The sequence below is a fragment of the Cetorhinus maximus genome, chromosome 12 (genome assembly GCF_964194155.1).
Source record: "Cetorhinus maximus chromosome 12, sCetMax3.hap1.1, whole genome shotgun sequence".
NCBI lineage: Eukaryota > Metazoa > Chordata > Chondrichthyes > Lamniformes > Cetorhinidae > Cetorhinus > Cetorhinus maximus.
Genome location: NC_135890.1, coordinates 31,650,088 through 31,669,330, shown reverse-complemented (window position 1 = coordinate 31,669,330; position 19,243 = coordinate 31,650,088).

Sequence of the window (19,243 nt, the reverse complement as noted above, 5' to 3'; positions counted from 1 at the left end):
ACACTGGGAAGTCCAAACCCACATTTTCAGTTCCTGCCACAAACGCTGTTCTCTGGACACATCTACATTCCTCTCCCTGGCAACTGTCTGAGGCTGAACCAGGCTGATTACAATTTTAGTGTCAATTGAACTCGAGATGAGCTTCCAACCACATATCTATGCTATTATTGAGATCTGTTACTGAGGTCTATTTCCACCTTCGTAACTCCGCCCTGCCTCAGTTTATCTGCCTCTGAAACCTTCATTCATGCATTTGTTACCTCTAGACTTGACTATTCTAAAGCGCCCCTGGTTTACCTTCCATAAACTGAGCCATCCAAAACTCAGCTGCCCATGCCCTAACGCGCACCAAGTCTCTTTCACCCATCTCACTGACCTACACTGCCTCCAAGCTAAGGACTGTCTCAATTTTAGAATTCTCATTCTTGTTTTCAATTCATTCCATCACCTTTCCTCCCCTACATCTGTCCAGGGGATTGCCCTGGAAGCCTTCAACATTGACCCCGGACCTCATGAAGTCTCATGGGTCAAGGAAATCATGGCATCATGGGCAAGGAAACATCCCCCAACCTTCACACCCCACCCTCCGCCCCCCATCCCCCACTCAGCTGATGATCATCACCTAGGCATATCTAAAAATGAAGTGTCAAACTGGTGAAGCTACAGCACATGAATGCTTGCATGCCAAACAGAGGAAGCAGCATGTGATGGGCAGAGCTAAGCAATCCCAAATCAATGATCAGATCTAAGCTCTGCAGCCTTGTCATATCCAGTTGAGAATGGAGGTGAACAATTAAACAGCAAACAGGTGGAGGAGGCTCCACAAATATCCCCATCCTCAATGATGGGGGAGCCCAGCACATCAGTGCAAAAGGCATGGCTCAAGCATTTGCAAAGATCTTCAGCCAGAAGTGCTGAGTGGATGATCCATCTCAGCATCCTCCTGAGGTCCCCAGCATCACAGATGCCAGTCTTCAGCCAATTCGATTCACTCCGCATGATATCAAGAAACGGCCGAAGGCACTGGATACTGCAAAGGCTATGGACCCTGACAATATTCCAGCAATAGCACTGAAGACGTGCTCCAGAACTAGCTGCTCTCTTAGCCAAGCTGTTCTGGCACAGCTACAACACTGGCACCTGCCAGGCAATGTGGAAAATTGCCCAGGTATGCCCTCTCCACAGAAAGCAGGACAAATCCAACCCGACCGATTACTACCTCACCAGTCTACTCTCGATCATCAGCAAAGTGATGAGAAGGGTCATCGACAGTGCTGCCAAGTAGCACTTACACAGCAATATCCTGCTTAATCTGGAATCCTCATTGAAGATTGTTTATAACATGAACTACCAGGTATGGTTGTGTATCTACCTGCTGGAGAGTTGATTAAGAGCTTTAAGCTATTTGTTGATGGATCCTTTTTGTTTGTGACGCACATGACATAGCATTTTTGGCATTGAATGCCAATGGTCCTGCCATTTTTGCAATTCTAGAAGATCACCGTGCAGCGAATTGATATGATCTTGAGATTTTCCTGATGTGTAAACCACACGGTCATCTGCAAATAGTAGCATCCTGTTTCTTAACTTGTTGGGAAGGTTGTTTATGTATCTCAAGAAGAATAAAGGTTCCAACATAGTTCCCTGGGACACTCTGAAGAGGACATCTCTAGGAGAGAATGATGCCACATCACAAAACACTTTTTGTCTTCTGTTGGCAAGGAAGTGCTGGATTGAATTAATAATGTCCCCTTGATTCCATAGTAGTGGAGTTTGGACAAGAGCTTTTCATGAGGAACTTTGTCAAAGACTTTTGAGAAATCTAGTATTGCCATGGGGGCAGTTTCATCTCTTTCGAGGCATGAAGCTAGGTCATCGACAGTCTGCAAAAGCTGTGTTTCAATAGATCTCTTCACCCGAAAACCATACCAACATGCTATCTACCAGGATATTGTGAGCTTCAAATTGCTTCATGACCTGAGAATGAACAAAATGTTAAAGCAATTTGTAACTGACATTGGAGAGAGATACCAGTCTGTAGTTTTCTGGCTGACTTTTGTCCCCTTTTTTGAATATGTCACAGCTGTTAGCTTGTCTCCACTGGTCTGGTATGTAGCCTGTGTTGATTGACTCTAGAAAGAGATTAGTCAATATTGGAGCAAGTGCATCAGCTGCTAACTTTGAAACCTGGATCTGGAGCTTCATTTGGATTTGTTTCTGCAATCATTTCAAAACACGCTCTTTACTCATAAGGTTTAGTATGTCTGGCAAGTGGTCACCATCTAAACTGGGCATGTGTGTTAAAGCTTCTCCAGTAAATACACTAGAAAATTGATAAGTGGCAAGTGACATTCACCACATAAGTGCCAGGCAATGACCATTTCCAACAAGAGAGAATCTAACCATCTCTTCTTGACATTCAATGGCATTACCATCACTGAATTCCCCACTATCAACATCCTGGGGTTACCATTGACCAGAAAATGAGCTGGACTAGCCATGTGAATACTGTGGCTACAAGAGCAATTCAGGGACTGGGAATTCTGCAGCAAGTAACTCACTTCCTGACTCCCCAAAGCATGTCCACCATCTACAAGGGCTTTGGAGTCAGGAGTATGATGGAATACACTCCACTTGCCTGAATGATTGCAGCCCCAACACCCAAGAAGCTCGACACCATCCAAGAAAAAGCAGTCCGCTTGACTGGAATCTCTTCCACGACCTTCAACATTCACTCCCTCCACTGACGCACAGGTGTACCACTTACATGATGCTCCTTTGTCAGCACCTTCCAAATCCGTGACCTCTACTACCTAGGAGGACAAGGGCAGCAGATGTCGCCATCTGTTATTTTCCCCTCCAAGCCACACACCATCCTAGTCTGGAACTATAATTGCCGTTTCTTCACTGTCACTGGTTCAAAATCCTGGAAATCCCTCCCTAACAGCACTGTGACTGTATCTACACCACATGGACTGGACAATTAAGGATAGGCAACAAATGGCTGGTCCAGCCAGTGATGCCCACACCCTGGAAAAGAATAATAAATTTTGAAAACGCCTCTTCCAGCCCCACAACCCTTTAAGACCTCAGCACTCCCCATTTCTGACTTTGAGCAGTCCCAATTTTAATCCCTCCACAGTTGGTGGCTGGGCCTTCAGCTCCCGAGGTCCAACCCTGGAATTCCGTTCCTAAACCTCTCTGACACACTATCGCTCATCCCTCCTTTAAGATGCTCCTCAAATTGATTCATAACCTTTTATAACCAAGCTTTTGATCATCAGCCCTAATGTTTCTTCATTTGGCTCATGTTAAATTTGTTTCATAACACTCCTGTGAGGTTCCTTGGCACTACACTAAAGATGTTTTATAAATAAAAGTTGTTGGTTTGTTGCTGAAATGCAGTGTCAGTGGGGGTAAAATTTGCATGGGAGGTGGGGGTTGTTTCCCTTGCTCCTCTGCCTTCACCTACGGTGGACAGGGAGAAACGCCCCTTTGGAACTTACTCCTCCATACACTGGGTAAAATGGTTAAACCATCTCTCAATGTTCTGAACAGTCTTGCAAGTAAAATTTTTGAAATAAGCTGTGCCTGTTCCACGAGCACTCTCTTTCACCAGTGTTGCTGAACCAATAGTCAACAAGAGCCACCTCTGAATCAGTGCTCTATTCTGTCTTAGTTAATTTCTTTTACACATTGTACTACTGGAAGTGGTTTGTATACAAAATTAGCGGCAGACATTTAGGAAGGAATGAGAAAACAAAGAAAATAAAAAGGTATGGCCTCAGCGGACTGTGGTACTTTTGGACTGAATTCAAAGTACATCATTCAACCTGAAGTGTATAATGATTTTCCAGCAGTTAATGTTGCTGGAAAAGAGTAGGGCAGTATTAGAAGCATAAAAACTTATTGCAAATATCATGTAGTTTTTCTAAATATTCGTTCTTGGCATATGGGTATTACTAGCAAGGCCAGCATTTTGCCCATCCCAAATTGGCCTTGAGAAGGTGGTGGTGAGCTGCCTTCTTAAACCACAACAGTCCATGAGGTGAAGATACATCCACAGTGTTGTTTGGGAGGAGGTTCTACGATTTTGACCTAGCAACAGTGAAGGAACATCGGGATGGTGTGTGACTTGGAGGGGAACATGCAGCTGATGGTGCTTCCATAATTCTGCTGCGCTTGTCCTTCTAGATAGTAGAGGTTGTGGGCTTGGAAGGTGCTGTTGAAGGAGTCTCAAGTTGCTGCAGTGCATCTTGTAGATGGTACACACTGCTGCCTTGGTGCTGGAGGGGGTGAATGTTTAAGGTGGTGGATGGGGTGCCGATCAAACAGGCTGCTTTGTCTTGGATGATTTTGAGCTTCTTGAGTGTTGTTGGAGCTGCACTCTTGCAGGCAAGTGGAGAGTATTCCATCATACTCCTAACTCAGGAGATGAGTTACTCACTACAGAATTCCCAAATCTCTGACCTGCTCTTGTAGACACAGTATTTATATAGCTAGTCCAGTTAAATTTCTGATCCATGGTAAGCCCCCAGGATGTTGATTGTGGGGGATTCAGTGATGGTGATGCCATTGAATGTCAAGGGAAATAGTTAAATTCTCTCTTGATGGTCATTGCCTGACTCTTGTGTGGCATAAACGTCACTTGTCACTTATCAGCCCAAGGCTGAATATTGTCCAGGTCATGCTGCATCCGTATCTAGGGAGTTGCGAACACTGTGCAAGCATCAGCAAACATCCCTACTTTTGACCTTATGTTGGAGGGAAGGTCATTGATGAAGCACAATATGGTTATATAAATGGCAGTAAATAGAAGCACAGAAACACAGAGCATTTACAGCACAACGCAGAAGAGGGCCCAGTGTGTCTACACCGGTTGAAACATAGTTTTCTGGCCGAATCCAATTTTCCAGCTCTTGGTCCATTGTCCTGCTGGTGATGAGACTTCAAGAGCATATTCAAATATATTTTAAATGTGATGAGGGTTTCTGGCTCTACCATCCTTGGTAGTGAATTCCAGACACTCCACCACACTCGGGATGAAAAATTTCTACTCAACTCCATTTTAAACCTTCTATCAATTGCTTTATATTCTACATCCCTTGGTTATTGATCTCTCCGCCAAGGGAAATAGGTCCTTCCTATCCATGGTATCTAGGCCCCTCATAATTTTATGCACCTCAATTAAATCTTCTGTCAACCTTCTCTGTTCCAAAGAAAATAAACCCAGCCTATCCAATCTTTCCTCAGAGCTAAGGTTCTCCACTCTTGGCAACCCCTCCATAAATCCCCTCTGGATCATCACTAGTGTGATCACATCCTCCCTGTAATGTAAAGAGCTTAATATCAAAAGAGCAGTACAAGTGCGCCAATTGGCAAAGGATGCCATTGCGAAGCATGTGTTTGAAATCACTGATTTTTAAAAAAACCGGCGGAGAAAATGTGATTTTGATTAGGGTTAAGAGATCAGGAAAAGACTCTGAAGGCTGATGTCTCTTTCAGAATGGCAATGATGTCTTCTTGATGAGTGGATGAGGATACCATGAAGGGGCTCACTGACTAATTATTTTAACGTACTGGAATTGTTTTTAATGTACAGTTTAATTTAAGTTAGACTTTTGTGATAGGGTCATTTTCTCTCTTTTCATTGTGATTATTCTTTAATATGCAATTTTTTTAATGAACGAGCAAAGTATCCGGAATGAATTTCTGTACAGACAGTAAATTGAATTGAATTGAATCCTTCTATAGATAGACTGAAGAACATCCTAGCTCAGGGTTTTCAGGATTTAATTGGGACTATTTAACCTGAAGACAAGTAGACTAGTCCAACCAATCCCACGGTCAGCACAGGTTGCAAGGAATGGTTGCAGATGTTGGAGCTTCTCATGGCAGTGACAAGGTGTCTGCATAAGATGGAGCTTCAAGTCAGGCCTGCTAGGAACAGGATGCACAAGCAATACAACATAGGAAGCAGGTCCCAAAAGGAAACGAGCTTCACCAAGAAAAGCATCACTTCGGTTCTCGATGGTTCCACTGGTACAGATTCGGCCACATACCTCAGGACCTTCTGATACTGAGGTAGCACTGTGTAGGCGTGAGAGGCTAGGATCATGCATGTAAACAGTCCTGGACATATGGGATAGTTATGGTAATTGGTCAGTAATAATAACATAATAGGTCATAATGAAAAAGACAAGATGGTAATAAACATTCACATTAATACTACAGGCTGTCCTATAGGCTGCACTAATGTTAAAAACGATATTAAACTTATTTTTTTAAAGTAATTTGATAATGATTGGTGTGGTGAAGTGAGGTGCCCTGTCCCTTTAAGAGAATGCAAGTGACATTTGTCATGTGACAGCACTGACAAATCATTGTTCAGCGCAGGCAACTGGGAACTGTAGTATAGTTCTGGAGGTTTCTGAGTGAGCATGTATGATCTGCTGCTGTGCCCTATGTCTCAATAAACCATCACTATTTATTCTTACATCAATCTCTCCCCTTTATTGATTGCAAGCAGCAGTTGAGGAGAACATAGGAAGGCGTGCAGTTAGAGGTCGGTTGGCCAATTCATTTATCCAAGACTTAAAATTGGCAACGAGAATACAGAACAAAAGAAAATAAATTTCAAGACAGGTGAGAAAAGCATTGGAAAAAGCATCTGTACTTATCTTCTAAAATAGGTGACAGCCAGCAATTGGAGCAGAAAGCATGCTGCAGTTTAAAATTAAAGAAAAATCCTGCAGAATCGCAACTGCTTGGATCCTGCCAAAATTCGAAAAAAGCGCAAAACCCAGCAGAGAAAAGCTGACAGCTGCAGAGGCAGAGTTGCAGAGAAAAGCTGCAGAGACAGAGTTTTAAAAAAACTGGTCTTAAAGCAGCAATACATTTAAAGGGTAAATACATGAAAAATGGCTATGGACAGGAAATTATAAGAGACCTTAGAGAGAGGGCGACTCCACAGTAAGCCAAGCACCTAAATTCGTCACTACCTGGAAAGCCTATCGAAAGTGCAGTCCCCTTGCAGTCATTCACGATGTCGCAGTTCGGGCATGTCAATCCATTCGACCCCATTGCAGATGACTGGTCTCAGTATGTCGAACGTCTAGCATTCTTTTTTACTGCTAACGACATCATGGGGGAGGAGAAGAAGAGGGCGATACTTTTGTCCTCATGCAGGGGCAAAATGTACGGGCTGATCCATAGCCTTACGTCACCTAGCGCCCCAGACTCGAAGACTTTCGATGAGTTAATAAAAATTGTACAGAGCCACCTGAGACCAATGCCCTCAATTACTATGCAGCGCTTCAAGTTCAATTCAAGGAACAGGCTTCCAGGGGAGACAATAGCTGACTGTGTGGCTGTCTTAAAGGCACTAACTAAGCATTGTGCATTCGGAACGTCCATTAGTGACATGTTGAGAGATCGGCTGATATCTGGGTTTGGAGGCGATACTATCCAAAGACGCTTGCTAGCTGAACCTAGTCTAGACTTCACTAAGGCATTAGAATTAGCTAACGTGATGGAGAGTGCTGTTAAAAATTCTGAAGTTATAAAAGAGACACAAAATGGTGCCATCCATCTTGTCGAGCGGGACAAGCCAGCCACAAAAGGCGCAAAAACTCCAGACTCCATGGAAAGGCGGGAAACACTCTCTAGCTCCAGACCATTGAAAAACAATGGTACTGCAGTGAAAATCCACAAAATGAATGACAGAAATATATCTAGGCCTCCAATGAGCGAACGACAACTCAAACAAGTCGAGTGCTTTTTCTGTCACTACTATGGCCACATAAGGTGGCACTGCAGAGAAAGGCTAAAACAAAACTCTAAAGGCAGAAGGGAAAAATCGTGAACTATGCCTCATGGAAGAACCAGGAGAAATAGAATCAGACATCCATTTGTTATATAACCTCAAAGTGGGTAGAACCGAGCCAATCCAAGTAGTCATTACAGCCAATGGGCTACCCATTAAGATGGAAGTTGACACGGGAGCGTCGATGTCCGTAATTGGAGAGCATACATTTAGATATCTGAGTAATGGAACCCACCCCTTGAAGTTAGAAGTTTCAGACACAAAGCTGAGGACATACACGGGTGAAGAAATAGATGTGGAAGAGGTATGTCAAGTCAAGGTGCAGTATGAGGAACACTCTGCAAATTTACCCCTATTTGTAATGTCAGGCAGGGGACCGAGTCTCCTCGGAAGGAACTGCCTGGAAGAGATAAATCTTGAGGGCCCGCTAAGTTCCCAATTCAAAACCAGACGTGTTGCTGCAAGAAAAAATGAGGACGCAAAGACCCAATGGGAGTAGCCCAAAGAAGTGTTACACCAGGACAGAGTTCAAGCTGAAGTCAGCATCCTTCGAAAGATAATGGAAAATCTATTAAAGGACTTTCATGCGCGACAAAATTCAATCAGCTCCCAATTTGTGCCACAAAAAGATATGAAGAAGAAAAGGAAGAGTTAAGCCTGTCTCTGGCTGAGTTAAGGAACAAATTAGCTGAGAATGGGGCAACAATATGCGATTCTCCAGGAAACTACTAATGAGAATAGGAAAGAATTGGAAGAGCTGAAGCAGCAGCTGTATAAAAGCCCTGAAGTTTTAAAGCTAGAAGGCCCTGAATCCTCGGAAGAGCTGTCAGAAAACCTAACTACTGAGCTCATTCATGTTCAGCGCCTGCCTGAGTCTAGTCTAGCCAACAGCGAAATTAAAGAGAAGACAGAGATACGGGTAAGTGCTACTAAGAAATGGACACACAGGAAGAAAAGAGAAATTATTGACAGTCCTCGGAAAGAAAAACAAAAATAATTATTTTTTCTTTTCCCCTTTCTCCTCACACATCATGTAGCTCATCGTTCTATTGCTTTGTGTCTGTTACCCTTTATCTGTTTCAGCTTGGAGAGGAGGGACAGCAGGATTGAACGTGTTTGCACCCGGAAGATGGTGAAACCATCCACTGAGGGACATAGTGGGCAACTGCCCGTGAAAAGGAGGTCTCAGAAACACCAGCCGAGGTTGTTGGGCTACGACGCTCAACCTGTCACAGAAGGCCTCCTGAGAGACTTGATCTGTAAATAATTATTGTGTAAATAGTTAATGTGTTTTAAGATTGGTAGCTGTACTTTTAAGTAAAGGGGGAGGGATGTGGTAAAGTGAGGTACTCTGTCCGTTTAAGAGAATGCAAGTGTACTGATCATGAATCACTATACAGCGCAGGCAACTGGGAACTGTAGTCTAGTTCTGGAGATGAGTGAGCAAGTATGATCTGGTGCTCTGCCATATGTCTCAATAAACCATCACTATTTATTCTTGCATCAGTCCCTCCTCATTATTGATTACAAGCAGCAATTGGTGAGAACATAGGAAGGCATGCAGCCAGAGTCAGTTGGCCAACAAACTCATTTACCCAAGATACAAAAATTGGGAACTTTGGAAACTATGTTATGAAACATTTATGCTGCGCCTATTTAAGCATTATTCGATTATTTCCTGGAAGTATGGCTTCATCTCTCTTGCCTAAGAGTGTTTCAGGTGAATCATACCTGAATTATATTACAGTTTACAATGATGCAAAGCCAAAACTGCAAACTGTGCAATGTCAGTGCAGAGTTCACTATTTCCTGCTGTGCCCACAGATACCCAAGCATCTATGTCATCAGACATCAGCAATCACAGCTAAGATGATGGGCTATCTCAGAATTTTTTTTTTTACTCTTCTGTACCCTGGAGTAACTAGTTTCAACAAACATCTCTGACAGTAGAATAGTTATATTTAAATAGAATAAAGCAGCCCGCTTGATTGGCACCCCATCCACCACCTTAAACATCCACTCCCTCCACCACCAACACACAGTGGCAACTGTGTGTACCATCTAAAAGATACACTGCAGCAACTCACCAAGACTTCTTCAACAGCACCTTATAAGCCTGCAACCTTCACCACCTAGAAGGACAATGGCAGCTGATGCATGGGAACACCACCACCTACAAGTTCCCCTCCAAGCCACGAAGCATCCTGCCTTGGAACTATATCCCCATTCCTTCACTATAACTGTGTCAAAATTCCGGACCTCTCTTCCTAACAGCATTGTGGGTGTTCCTACAGCACATGGACTACAGCGGTTCAGAAAGGCAGCTCACCACCAACTACTCAAAGGCAATTAGGGATGGGCAAAATGTTGTCCTACTCAGCAATGCCCACATCCTGTGAAAGAGTAAAAAATACAAATTTAGGACCTTTAAGCTATTCTCTGTTTGGCTTACAATTTTGTACGTCATTGTGCTTGAAATAAATCCAGCATAAGGAACTCTAATGTGTGCAAAAAGAATTTGTTGCTATTGTGATAATTAAGTTACCTTAAGGCCTTAGAGGTTCAATGTGCAGTGGGGTACACTATACAGCGAATCTTCCTGTTAATACAATTTGCTTAGAGAATGTGTTGAAAACAATGCTGACCCACTTATAACTCTTTCAGACTCCATATCAATAATCAAGGAAAAAGTTGCATTTCTTGAACACATTTTGACATTAGGCTTGAACAACAAACCAGATTAAGCCACTTACAGTTCATGCTCTCTGGCACCCAGCTCCAAATGTTCAGAATCTAAATTAACGTAGATAATGCTAGAAAGACATAGCAGACATCAGCACCTGAAAGGAGACAAAGAGGGTTTAACATTTGAGCATGAATCCTTTCTGCAGCTCTGTATTTTGGCCATTTTGTTTCTAATTCAGAATTCCAACATTGGCATTTTTTTGTGAATTTGTTCAAAACCACAGCTTAGGCCAGGGTTTTGCGTCCCGGGGTCAGGCACTTGCCCGACCTGAATGGGCGCAAGACCGCGTGAGATGACTTCGGGCAAGTATCGCTTGCGCAATAATTTGCTCGGCGGTCAGGTGCAAAAGTCGGAAGCGTGCCCGCCAACAATTAAGCGGGCAATTAAGCCCATTTACGGCCCAATTGTCAGCGATTTTTCATGGCCCTTCCAACCTTACGGATGGCGGACAGGCCAATCAGCCAGGCGGGCTTTACATTTTTGCTCAAACCTCATCCAAGGGCAGGACGAAATCTCGGTTCGGATGTAAAATAAAAAGAAATATCCAGAGACTTTTTTTGTAATGAAGTATGCTGTCAGACGCTTGACTGTGCTGCATGGATATTTTTTGCAGCATTTTTGTGCTTTATTTTATTTTTTGGCAGTCTGCAGCTCCCTGAGGCACCTGCCTGCCTTCAGGGAGCTCAGTGGAAGCGCTCACCAGCACTCACGATGATGTTGGCACTGCCCTCTTTCTACCCCCACAGGCAGTGCTGAGCCTTTCTCCAGGCGCATTTCATGCTGGCTGCCTAATAATTAACCAGCTGGCGTAAGATCGCGTTCATAGCACCATCCCGGCCGGGAGCAGGTTTTACGTCCACTTCCGGCCACGCCGACCTGGGGCGCACCCCGAGGGTGAACTTCAGCCTTTAGCAACTCCACCTTGAGAATGTGAAGAGCTTGTTTTTCAGCCCTCTAGTTGGACACCATAACATACTTTTCATTATCTTTACATTATTAGAAAAGGTCACTTTCAACTTGCCCTCTCTGAGCTCAGCTTGTCCATAAAACCTAGCTCCAGCTCTCTCGACCTTTTTCCCACTAAACTGAGAGCTACCCAAAATCTTTTCCTGGCCCCCATACTACCTGATATTGTGAAGGGTTCCCTCTCCTGAGGTACTGTCCCATTCCCTTTCACATCTGCCGTCATCAACCCCCTTCTCAAAAAACCCAACCTAGACCCCTCTTTTATAGCAAACTAGTGCCACATCTCTGAAATTCCTTTCCTCCCCAAGTCCTTGAATCTGTTATCACTTCTCAAACCCATTCCCAGTTTGCCTGCAACTCTATATAGCAATCTGTCCAAATCAGGTTTCTGCACCTGCCACAACACTGACATGGCCTTAATCCAAATCACAAATGACATCCTATGTGACAATGAGCATGGTGCACTCTCTCTCATCATCCTTCTTGAACTAGTTTCAGCTTTTGACATGGTTGATCACACCATCCTCTTCCATGGTCTTTCTACCATTGGCCAGCTGAGTGGCACTTCCTTCACCTGGTTCCACTCTTACCAGTTGCAGCCAGAGAATCTCCTGTAATGGTTTCTCTTGCTGCACCCACGCAATTACCTCTGAAGTCTCGCAAAGATCTATCCTTGACCACCTCCTACCTGCTGTCTCCTAGCAAAATCATCTGAAGTCATGACATCAGGTTTCACATGTGCTCTGACGATTCCCACCTCTACCTCTCCACCGCCTTCCTTGATCCCTCCAATCCCTCTTACTTATCATATTGCTTGACTGACATCTAGCCCTAGTTGAGTCTCAAATTCCTTCAATTAAATTTTGGGGAGTGTTATGATCCCCTAGAGACCAATAACTTTTAAAAAGAAAGGAATCCCCATTATGCCAGTGAAAATAAACCAATGGATAAGATTTCACTTTTTAAAATGTTTACTGTAGCAAACAAACTAAAATCAACATGGATCAAATGTTAATTAACAGGCATCTGATACATCAAACTAAAGAGAAGGGTAAATTTTGCATTGACTAATTAATGCAACCCAAAATATGGCTTACAAAATGTTTTTACTCAATGCCACACTACTGGCAGATATGTAACATTAAAGGGATAGTCTCAAAGTCACTCCCAGCTCTCCAGCAGAGGCTCATCTCTCCCTGGCATGCTAAGTCGAAACTCCAAGGATCCTTCAATATTTGTTCCACTCTGCAGGAGTTTTCTGGACTTGATTATTACCAGAAAGGCACATCTCAATAAATGCCTCCCTCAGGTGATGACAGCCCTGATGATCCAGAATTCCAGAGTTTCCTCTATCCAACCCCTTTGCACCATTCAATTGGCAGTTTACTTCTGCTCCCTATCATTTCCTACAGAGCAGCGAAGTCCTGTCCCTGGAACAGTTCCAATTCTTTTTCTGCCTGCAGCTCAGCAACATCTTTTCTCTCTGTTCTGTGAACTCTGGTGAGAAGTGCTATAACTGCCACTCAACACCTCAATTGAGTGTATTTAAGACCGAGATAGATAGGTTCTTGATTGGTAAGGGGATCAAAGGTTACGGGGAGAAGGCGGGAGAATGGGGTTGAGAAACTTATCAGCCATGATTGAATGGCGGAGCAGACTCAATGGGCCGAATGGCCTAATTTCTGCTCCTATGTCTTATGGTCTTATGGTCAATCAGTTTCTATTTGAGTTTCTCTTCACATGGCAATTTGAGATCTGGTAGCAAGTATTTTTTTTTAATTTATTCATTCACAGGGTGTAAGCATTGCTGGCAAGGCCAGCAATTTATTGCCCACCCTAATTCCCATGAGAAAGTGATGCTGAGCCACCTTCTTGAACTGCTGCAGTCTATGTGGTGCAGGTACACACACAGTGCTGTTAGGGAGGGAGTTCCAGGATTTTGTCCCTATGCCATTGGAAGAATGGCAATACAGTTCCAAGCGAGGATGGTGTTTGACTTGGAAGGGAACTTGGAGGTGGTGACATTCCCAGGCACCTGCTTCCCTTAACAATTGAAGTGGTAGAGGTCACTGGTTTGGAAAGTGCTGCTGATGGAGCCTTGGTGAGTGGTGTCTCTGGTAGATGTAAACTCCACAGCCTAAGTGTACCGGTGGCGGAGGGAGTGAATGTTTAAGGTGGTGAACTGGGGTGCCAATCATGATTCATCCTGCATGGTGTCAAGCTTCTTGAGTGTTGTTGGAACTGCACTCATCCAGGCAAAAGGAGATTGTTCTATCACACTCCATATGTGCTTTGAGGGGGATGGACAAGCTTTGGGGATTTAAATGTTGAGACAGTCACCACTGAATACCCAGCATCTGATCTGTTTATGTGGACACTGTATTTATCTGGTCGGTCCAGTTAAGTTTCTCATCAAAGGTGACTGCCAGGATGTTGGTAATAGGGGATTGGACTATGGTAATGCCATTGGATGTCAATGGGAGGTGGTTAGACTCTTTCTTGCTGCAGATGTGCATTGCTTGGCACTTGTGTGGTGTGAATGCTGCTTGCCACTTATCAGCCCAAGCCTCGGTGTTGTCCAGGTCTTGCTGCTTGTGGGCACGGACTGCTTCAATACCTGAGGAATTGTGAATGAAACTGAACACTGAAATCAGCAGCGAACATCCCTGCTTCTGACCCTATGATGGAGCGAAGGTCATTGATGAAGCAGCTGAAGATGTTTGGGCCTAGGACACTACCCTGAGGAACTCCTGCAATAATGCCATGGGACTGAGATGATTGTCTTCCAACAACCACAATCATCCTGCCACCTGCAAGCATGGCCAATGACACCTTCCATCACTTTACTGTTAATTGAGAGTAGACTGATGGAGCAGTAATTGGCCAGATTGGATTTGTCCTATTTTTGTGGACAGAACATACCCAGCGATTTTTCCACTTTGTCAGGCAGATGCCTGTGCTGGAAGAATACAGAACCATTAGCAGAGGGGTGGCACTAGGTGGTCATCAGAAGGAGGTTTCCTTGGCCACATGACTTCACACAGTCCAAAGTCAATTTTGAGGGTATCCAGGGCTACTCTCCCAAATTGTATTCTACCCTGCCGTCATCTCTGGTCAGTCTGTTCTGCCAATGAGAATGGACATAACCAGGAGTGACCTGAGATGTTGATGGATAGCTATATCAGGTTATTGCCTGACTACTCCATGGGGCAGCTCTCAAGCTAGTGAGGAGAACTTTTCGAGGTTAACTGGGTTGGATGTGCCTTTGTTGTGCCCAAACCTGATGCCAAGGTTTTCTATTTGGTTTTATTCATATTATACTTTTCTTGAAGTAGTTTGACAAAGCTGACTGGCTTCCTAGGCTATTTCTGAGAGTAGGTAAGAGCCAAACACTTTGCAGTGGGTATCACACACATATAAGAAAGGGATAACAAGTATTCTCCCCTTAAAGGCATCAATTAATGAACTAATTAGGATTTTGGGACAAACTGATAGCTGCACCATTTTTAGTCTAGATTTATTTAATTAATTGAATTCAAATTCACAAGCTGCCATGCTGGGATTTAACTCACATCCCTGGCTTATTAAATCCAGGCCTCTGAATTACAAACCCAATCAAATAAGCACTCTGGTATTGTATCCAAGGCTGTGAGAAGAAGAGAACAATTGGGAAATAACAACATTTAGTTGTAATGCAAGAATAGAAAAGGATGATGAAAAGTCAATAAGTTTTTTTAAATGTTCCTGACTCATGTGGATAATGTAAGCATGAAGACAGCCAGAACTGAGAAACATTGCAAATCATAGACTTATGACTGTAAATGTTAATAATACTGGAAATTGCATGAAATATTCACCTTTCACTGTACCTCACCGCTGTGGAGTGCTGAACCAGTTAGTCACTCGTGGTGTTTAACAAGTTACAGCGTGGATTGTTCACCATCTGAATTTCCCTCTTTCCCTGTGCAAAAGCACATGATACCTGGGCAGGGAAAATGGACTCTGTAGCAATGCTGATGACAGTGCTACAGAGGCCCTAAACTACAATAATGTCAGCTGGGATGATCTTGGCCACTTCCAGTGCAGCGCCACGCAATGTGTGAGCACCAGAAGCATGCATAGAGGGCAGATTGTGATATCAAACAGGCTCTAATGCTAATCTGATACACAACCTGTCATTTTGGACAGAGGAAGTTCGTTACTGCCTGGGGGGTCATCACTCCCAGCCGAACATGGATCAGCTGCGTAAGGGATTCTCCCACCCTTGTTAAATCCATTAGCACCATTTAAAAAGTGATCCGTCCAACAAGACAAGGTGCTTTTGACTTACTTTTGTTGATGCAGAGTTAGTGGAGGAGTTTTGCAAACTTTTTGGATTTCAAGGGAGTGGATCCTGATGAGAAGATCAGAGGATTTGGGAGGCCTGTCAGGAGAAAGTCTGCTTCAGTAATGGGGGCTATAGTTACAGTCCTCTTGGGCTGAAGCATGACTTGGAAATGGAGCACAGGCAGCAGAGAGAGGAAGTAATGCACAGAGGGAGGAGGAAGAAGATTCTTAATGGAAGGCCTCATCGACTTTAGGAAACACTGCTCCGATTTCCAGCTCTGCCAGGAACAGTGTTCAAGGCACTTGTGTTTCAACAAGGACATGGTCACTGAACTGTGCCTACAACCCAAATGCTGACTCACTGCAGGGCAAGGATGGCATTGCCAATAGCCATCAAAGTGACCATCATCCTCAATTTCTATGCTAGTGATCCTTCCAGGTAAGAGCAGGCAACATCATTAACATTTCACACTTCTTCACTGCTCCAAAGAGGTGACAGAGGCCCTGCGGGGAAACAAAGGGGATTTTTTTTGTCTTCTAAGTAATCAAAGAAGCAAGAGTAAAGAACAAATAGATTTACCAGGCTGGTGGGATTCCCAATGATGCAGGGTGTATTCAACTTCATACATATGGCTCAGTGGGCCACCCAAGTTAATGGAGAGATGTTCTGTAATTACGCGGGTTATCATTCTATCAATGACCAGTTGGTCTGCGACTATACCCAGAAGATCCTCTCTGTGAACGCCTGCTATCCCGACAGCAACCATGGCATCTCCTTCCTGTGGTAGTCAGCCATATCCACCATTTTTGTGTCACCACAGATAACCATAGGCTGGCTGCTTGCTAACGAGGGCAGCACACCTATAACATGAGCCATGCAGCCACCAGGAGAACATGTGGAGCAAACCATTAGTGTCCTGACGTAACAATTCCACTGCCCTCACCATCCAACAGGTTGCCCAAGTTCATAGTGGCCTACTACATCCTCCACAACCCGGCTATCATGGGCACAGCCCTTGCCACCAGACAATTGGAAGCCAATTCAGGAGGAGGCAATGAAAGGAGAAGAAAGAAGAGGACGAGGGAGAAGAAGAGGAGTAAGGATGGACCCCTTTGCTCTGGTCTGGATGTGCGTGAGTGGATACTCAAATTCCTGTTCCCCTAAGATGTGAACCCATCACAACATCCTCTTGTTCAGAATCCTGAAATAAAAGTCACTAACAAGAAAACTATTCCAGAACAATTACATCCAACAACACCTCTAATAATACATACAAAATTGAACTACTCACCTTTGTGAGCAGTTGGGATGCGGTGCATTGAGCAGCATGAGAGGCTGGTGATGCAGTGAGTGGAGGTGTCCTTTGAAGATGTATTCACTGGCCTTGACCAACCGTGTGAGGTCCTTGAACATCCTCTGGAACTGTACCAAGGTCCTCGGAGCCAGGCTCCAGGAACTAACCTCCCTCATCACCTGATCCCAGTCCTTTGTCAGGTTGTGTCTTGAGCGCCTCCTGCCCCTCTTGGAAACATGGCATCTCTGCTCCTGCCCCTCATCAAAAAACTGGGAGACCTCTCCCTTGCCATTGCTCCAACTTCTGTGCTTTTAGTTCTCTCCACAGTCTGCAGGAGCTTCTGTACAGTGAGTGTAGATGTCCTTTAAGAGGGTAATTCTGCCTTAAGGAAGTATAGGCTAGCCATGTATGCTGCTGGAACCCCTGTTGAGCGTGCAGGTAGTAAGCAGTGCATTCCATGCCAGGATGCACAGTGAATAATTTAGATAAGGGGATAGCGTGATATTTGTGCGTTGCCTGGCTGAACGTGATTGTTTGCAGGTTGATCATATATTGTAAACCCCCCACACCCAAAATCAGACCTTAATGAATTATTCTCCACTGTGTCTTTGCCTCTGTTTCCCAGGGCAGTTGAGATTTGTATATAAGTATATTTGTTTTTAATGACCTAGACTGTGGTGTGCAGGGCATGATTTCAAAATTCGCAGATGTTACGAAGATTGGAAATGATGTCAGCTGTGATGGGGATAGTCTTGAACTTCAAAATGACATAGACATGTTGGTGGATTGGGTAGACAAGTGGCAGATGAAGTTCAATGCAGAGAAGTGTGAGGTAATTCATTTTGGCAGAAAAAATATGGTGAGAAAGTATAAAATAAAGGCAGAGCCTCTAAAGGAGGTGCAGGAACAGAGGGACCTCGGTGTATATATACATAGGTCACTGAAGATGCCAGGGTATGTTGAGAGAGCAGGTAATAAAGCATATAGTATCCTAGGTTTTATTAATAGAGTCATTGAGTACAAAAGTAAGGAGGTCATGTTGAACTTGTACAAGACACTAGGCCTCATCTGGAGTATTGCATCCAGTTCTGGGCGCCATATCTGAAAAAGGATGTGAAGCTTTGGAGACAGTACAGAGGAGTTTCACAAGAATGATTCCCGAGATGAAGAACTGTAGCTATGAGGATAGATTGGAGAGATTGGGACAGTTTTCCTTGGAGAAAAGAAGGTTGAGAGGAGACTTGATAGAGGTGCTCAAGGCACTGAGGGGTACGGATAGGGTAAATAGTGAGAAACTGTTCCCACTCAAGCGAACATCAAGAACTAGAGGGCACAGAATCAAAATAATTGGCAAAAGGAGTAAATGTGATGTGAGGAATTTTTTTTTACCCAGAGGGTGGTTGGAGTCTGGAACAAACTACCTCCAAAGGCGGTGGAGGCAGGTTTGATCGAGGTATTCAAAAGGGAATTGGAATGCTAGCTGAAAAGAAAGAATGTACAAGGTTACGGGGATAAGGTATGGGAGTGAGAATAAGTAGAGTGCTCTTTCAGAGAGACAGTGCAGGCTCAATGAGCCGAATGGCCTCCTTCTGCACTGTAAAGAGGCTGTGATACTGTAAAAAAAAAGCTACCATAAAATGAAGAAAAATTAACAAGTGTGACCCACATACCTGGCTTTCTGGTAACTGTGGACTGAATTTTCCCAGACCCCTGGTGCCAAGGTTGGAGATGGTTGGAGGGGCGGGGGAGGCTGTAAAAATGGAGGGATGGAGGGGAGCCACATTGAGACAGCTCCATAGCGCATTCCTGCCGCTAGACAACTTACTGAATGGTGGGCTGGGAAGTTGATAGGCTGCCCGTTTCATGGAGACAGACAGCCAATTTGCTTTGTTAAAGCTCCAATTATGGGTGATTTTGCTGCCGGCCGCTAAGCCTTTGGAGGCTCCAAGCTGCAAAGGGGCTGCTGCATTTATAAAAGGCTGCAGGTGTGACCAAGGGCTTCCCCTCCACCCCTCTTGACATACTGGTCTAGATGCTGGTTATTTATTTATTGGCATGCAGGCCAGCAAGGATGCCTCCACGCTG